Below are 6,769 nucleotides of genomic sequence, written 5' to 3' on the forward strand. Positions count from 1 at the left end.
GTTGCTGTCTGAAAAGTTTCAAATTCGTTTTTCAGGTTCCCAAAGTTCATCCTGTTCCCTCAATAAACCGTGCTGTGTTTGCTGAGTGTTTGTTTCTGGAAGCCAATTCTCACTTAGCCTTGGTCTTGCTCTCCTGGAGCCGTTATCAGTTGGATCAAGTGCATTATGTGTTCTCCTCTGTTCAGTTTCCAAGAGTGGAAGTCATTACAGTTGCTTGAGATTTCCAGACATTAAAACAACCTTAATGTCTTCAAAGACCTACATTTCGCTCTATTTGAACTATGTCATCCAGCTTAGAGATCATCACACTATGTTAGTAGCTTGGACTGAACGGTAGGAACACTGATAATATGGAAATCTATTCCCATTATAAACAAAATGCTTTATTGCAGAAACATTGGAGAAAAAGTTGATAGGCCGTATTAAAGTTTAAATTGTATGTCTTCAGTCATTTTAGTATACATTGTACAAACAAAGGAAATATTCTCCCAGAATTTAAATTTTGTCAACTAATTAAAGCCTTGACTTGCTTTGTGAAAAGTTAATTACGTTCGATTGCTACAAGAAAGTGTTATTTGAGTTTAGGTTTAAAATATGAAGTTAAGTTCAGTGAATTGAGAACTTTGTAGGAGTAAAGCATAGTTAAATAATTGTCTAATCTTTGCAAAATGTTTTTAAAAAACACTGTCACCATTTGTAGAACGAAGGCACAAGTAAAGTCTTGGTTTAGTTTAAGCACTTTCTGAAGATTAGAAATGATTTAAGAGTAACGCATTAATCAGATTAAATTCTCAAAACATTTAATGGGAAAGTGTTGGTGGATTGAGATATGATTCTATTAGGCAAATCAGGATTAAATACCATCTATAGATACAAAATAGTTTGAAATAACATATATAAGAATCATTTGACTATGAATTTGACAGTAAAAATTAATATGTGCTTTATTTGTAAATCATGTATTACAAATAAATATGTTACGGACTACTTCGATGGAGATTGTGATCTATAGATTGCTTTGGTAAGATGACCATTTTCACTAATAATTCTACAAAACCTTAAGCATTAAAACTTTCCACCTTCTAGTATAGTCCTCAATTTCTTTGTTCAATGTCCTTAAGTTGTCATTGTATAAGTCTTTCACAGTGGTGTGGATCCTACCATGTCAGCCATTAATAAAGATTTGTTCCAATATATTTTGAGACTATTGATAATGGTATTTTTTTCATGATTTCTTTATCCGTGTGCTTGGTGTTTGCACATAGGGATGCTACTGATGATTTGCTGTTTGTTAAATAGTTTGTACTTAAGTATTATAGGAATTTTACGTCTTTATTTTTTTTTCTGCCATGTATAGACATTGTGACCATGGGAACTCTCATAAAGGAAAGCATTTATTTGGGGGCTTTCTTTCATTTTCAAAGCTTTAGTTTATTATCATCCTGGTGGGGGGTTTGGTAGCATGAAGGCAGGCCTGGTACTAGGGATGTAGCCCACCCCCAGTGACACAGTTCCTCCAACAAGGGCACACCTCCTAGTCTTCCCCAAACAATTCATCAACTGGGGACTAAGCAGGCTAATATATGAGCCTATAGGGGTTGTTTTTATCCAAGTCACCGCACAGTCATATGTGTGTGTGTGTGTGTGTGTGTGTGTGTGTGTGTGTGTATGTGTGTGTGATTTTAGAAGTAGAAAACTCAATGAAAAAAAATCTCCTCTCCAGATTGGCATTTGGCCAAGTCCGTGATGGATTTTCTTGTTTGATGTTTGATGTGGGAGGGCCCAGCTCACTGTGTGGTGCTGCCCCCGAGTTGGTGGTTCTGTGTACTACAAGAAAGCAGTCTTGCCCCGGGGCCTTCTGTCTCTGTCTCCAGGCTTCTGTCTTGAGGTCCTGCCTGACTTCTTTAAATAGTTGTCTGTGCTGTAGAAATGAACAGTAAAATAAACTCTTTCTTCTCCAAGTTGATTTTGGTCATCATGTTTTACCACAGCAACAAAAACCCTGATGTGGACAAGAGCAACTGAGGAAGGTAGTCAACATCCAACTCTAGCTTACATGTACACTTATAAACACACACACACACACACACACACACACACACACACACACACCACCTCAGAGAATAGTCTACTCATCTACCACGTGAAGATATAACTGGAAGATACTGCCAATGAAAACAATGAGTTGTCTAGTTGTACTAGACACACAATCTGTTTTAATCTTGGACTTCTCTAGTCCAAGGAATATATATATATATATATATATATATATATATATATATATATATATATATGTGTGTGTGTGTGTGTGTGTGTGTGTGTGTGTGTGTGTGTGTGTGTATGTATTACTTTGCTTTTAAGCTACTTGATTAATGGTATTTTATTGCAGCCTGAACTGTAAAAGCATGCTTTATGAAGGTAAAACTTACAACAATCATGTGTGTTTCCTGATTTGTTTTTTGTCACCTTGACACGAGCTAGGGAAACCTTAGTGGAGAAAGCGTTTGCATCAGGTTGCTTGTAGGCAAGCCTCAGAGGGGCATTTTCCTGATCAATGATTGATGGAGGAGGACTCAGTTTACTACGGGTGATACCACCCCTGGGCAAGTGGTCGAGAGCCATAAGCAGTGTTCCTCCATGGTGTCTGCCCTGTCTTTCTTTCCCGATGGACCACAGTCATGAGCTGAAATAAACCTTTCCTCCCTGGCTTGCTTTAGCACATCACTGACTACAGCCTAAAGGGCAGAAGAGTGTTGTTCACAGTAAATGACTTAGAAAAACACATCTGTATGTGAGGTTTCTATGTACTGGAATTTTAATAGCATTTAGGGAAACTTCTATTTTTAGGGTCCCCCACTTGCACTTGCTTCTTTCCATCGCATGGCTTTAGAGTGTCCCTTCCATATTTCCGTGATGTGGAAATGTTGTGCTTTGTAGATCAGCCCTATTTGAAAAGCTCTTGAAATCTAAAGTCATGATTATACCCCAATTAAATGGTTAACCATAGGATGCAAGAGATCAAGTCTAGTTAGAAGCCATTTGGTTAAAACGTCACTATGTTACATGCTACAAATTATAATCTATAAATAAGCTTAATGAAGTTTAAAGTGTATGACATTTATAAAACATAAGGGAAAACAAAAAAAGAAAAATCACCTATCATCCAGAGAAAAACCATTGTTACTCTTTTGACTTTTATCCCTCTAGGCTACTTTCTATTGATAAAAGCTCAGGCCAGATAAATTGAACAAAGTTAATGAATAGAAAATGTTCTTGCACTGGGCAACATTCCAGAACAAAGACAACTCAGAAGGCCCCACCTCACTGCATATCAGAGCTTTAGCCAGAGAAAAGTAGCTACCATGCAGAAGTAACCTCATTGGTTGGGTCAGCATTTGCTGTATATGGACATGGTCTGATCAGTTGGCAACCTGTGATTGGATAAGCTACTCATCTGTGAACATTTGATAAGCTGGGATCTAGTTCACTCTGTGGAGTGTTTGCTTGGAGTGTACACTTATTATTCAGTAATGGAGGCTGCTTTGGAAAGGTTTATTTCAGCTTTACATTGTGAATAAAAACCATATATGAACATGCTGTTTTGTAACCTACATTTTATCTATCTTAGTGACCACTGTCTTCTTTCTCTCCTTTTTTGCTGTGCTATAGATTGAGCCCAGGGCCCTTCATGCTTGCTGAATAGATGCTGTACTTCTGAGGTTTGAATCCAGCTCCCTTTACCTTTTATATTTTGAGGTGGGCTCTCACCAATTCCTTAGGATGGCTGTATAGCTTAGGCAGGCTTTGAACTTGCAATCCTCCTACCTCAAACCTTTGAAGAGCTGCACCATCAGGTCTGGCTTTCTTTCTCAGATAAAATTAGTGCATGCCATTTTGATGGCTGAAGAGTATTGAGTTCTGTGGTTCTTCTGTACATTAGCCACCACTGCCATATTATTAGATTTTTCTAATTTAAATTACTTTGTAAATTAACTGACATCTACACACACCCACAGACACACATGACAAGTCCTCACCTTTCAACCTGCTTTCATACATATCACTCTTGGCCACACCTGCCACACTAAACTTTCATAAACTCTTCTTTGAGCAAACACAATGATTTAGTCTGTAATTGCCAAGTCACTCATTGATTTTACTTATAAACCTTTGAAAGTTAATTGAACAAGGTTATACCATTAGCCATTTCTATGAGCCCTGAAAGAAAGCATGATCTCCTATGGTTCTATTCTCTTTCTTTTGTACAACGGCTATCTACAAACATGTATGTAGAAACCTTTGGAATGTTTCCAACAAACTCTAAGCATAAACTTGAGGTGAGTAAGATGAGAAGACAAATGGATTCTTTAGTTACCATAGCAACAGAGTCCACAACAACTAGATGGGAGCTATTTGTTAAACCTAGTAGTTGCTCCCCCTCGCTAAGTATCAATATAAGTATGACAGTCAGCAGAGGAAAAATCTGCCCTTTGTGGAATGGCAGAAGATACATACAAAGTATTTATCAGATAAGAAATTTAACTAATATTCAGAATAGCTAAGGATCTATTAAAATTAGAAAACAGAACAATAACTGAATTAGAAATGGCCAAAGGACAAGGATAGATATTTCTTCAAAGAAGATAAAAATCGATGATCAATAGTCTAGTAGGGACACTAGTGGAAGGGGAGGCCCTTGGACCTGCCAAGGCTGGACCCCCAGTGAATAGGATTGTTGTGGGGAGGGTGGTAATGGGGGGAGGATGGGGAAGGGAACACCCATATAGAAGGGGAGGGGGAGAGGCTAGGGGATGTTGGCCTGGAAACCGGGAAAGGGAATAACATTTGACATGTAAATAAAAAATACCCAATGTAATAAAGATAGAAAAAAATTGATGATCAAACCATATTTGAAAGATGCCACAAGCCACTGATTGCCAAGGGAAATTCAGAGTTAAAACACAAAGAGATATTACATCATATATATTAGAAAGTTAAGATGTTAACTGATGAAACTGACGAGGACAGAGGGATCTGCCTCAGTGGTCGTAGTGCTCCTGAGCAGATTAAGGGACTGGAGGTGGGGTGGGGGTGAGGAGGGCTCTTGGTTAAGTCTCCAGCACTGCGCACAAGCTAGCAAAGTACATAAATATATGTTGGTGACAATGTAGAGAAACTGGACCCTTGGGCGACACCCCATGACTAGGGCTGTGAAATGATACAGCCGAAATAGAATACAATATGGAATTTCCTGCGAAGATTGAAAATCAACTTACTTTACAGCCCAGCAAACCCCAGCAAACCAAATACCTCTATTGGGTATACATAACAAAGAGCTGAGAGCAGGATCTGGGAGACATAACATGGACTCTCATGTTCACTGCAGCGTTTTTCATAACTGCCAAGCTATAGAGGAGATCTCAACATCTAAGGGCGGATAATTAGACTGAAAAGGTACACACAGACTTTTAAAAACTAATACAAGTATGCTGTTGTTTTTGGACACACCAGAAGAGGGCACCAGATCCCATTGCCGATGGTCGTGAGTCATCATGTGGTTGAATTCCGGACCTCCGGAAGAGCAGGCAGTGCTCTTAACTGCTGAGACATCTCTCCAGCATGGGGGAATTCTTACTTTTGAGTCTGCATGTGGGGCTGGAGAGATGGCTCAGGTTATGAGCACTGGCTGCTTTTCTGGAGGTCCTGAGTTCAATTCTCAGCAACCACATGGTGGCTCACAATCATCTGTAATGGGATCTGTTGCCCTCTTCTGGTGCGTCTGAAGAGAGCTACATACATACAAAGCTACTAATATACAAAGCTACTCATATACAAAGAATAAATCTTAAAAAAAAAATTCCCATCCTATTCTAGACCAGCAATTTCAGCCTTTCCAATGCTGCAACCCTTTGATACTATTCTTCATGTGTGCTGACCCCCTAACTATAAAGGTCTTACACAACTCCTGCCAAAGGGTTGTTTGACCCTCAAAGGGGTCATGACCCACAAGTTGGGTTACAATTGTTCTAGATAAACCCTGAAGACCATGTGCTAAATGAAATGAGACAATCAGAGCAAGAACTATTTTATAACTGCACTTAGAAGTATCTAAAAGAGCCAAACACAAAGAAACACCATCGAAAAGTAGTTGCTGGGGATTAGGGAAACATGAAGTTCTGTGAGGATGTAGTTTTAGTTAACTGAGCTAAAAAAAGTTCAGAGCATTGAGGTATAAAGATGGTGGTGGTGGTGGTGGTGGAGGTGGTGGTGGTGGTGGTGGTGGTGGTGGTGGTGGTGGTGGTGGTCATGATGATGGTGATGATGCTATAATACAATTCAATATTTCAATCCAAACTGAAAACTATGAAGGTAAGTTTATCCTGTTTTAACATACCAAAAAAAGTTTGCATGTGATTAGTTCTTGCTGTGGGTGGGATCAGCTGCTAGGCACCTAGGATGCCTTCACTTCTCTTTAAGAAAGGGATTTGATAAATGCACAGCTACATCTGCTGGAAGATAAACACAACAGACTCACAGGAACCAAGCCAGACCACCAATGCAAGTTGCCATTGTTCTGAGAAACAGATTTCTTCACTATCTAATCCTTATTAGCCAACCTAGACCAGCGATTTCTTTCTATGAGTAGCCCAGAAATACCTTCCCTGGAAAACAACAGCAACCTTTAATGCTTAGTTCTTTAGGGGCTGGAGAGATGGATCGGTGGGCAGCAGCACTGAATGCTCTTCCAGAGGTCAGGGGTTGGATTCCC

The sequence above is a fragment of the Rattus norvegicus genome, chromosome 4 (assembly GCF_036323735.1).
Source record: "Rattus norvegicus strain BN/NHsdMcwi chromosome 4, GRCr8, whole genome shotgun sequence".
Taxonomy (NCBI): Eukaryota; Metazoa; Chordata; class Mammalia; order Rodentia; family Muridae; genus Rattus; species Rattus norvegicus.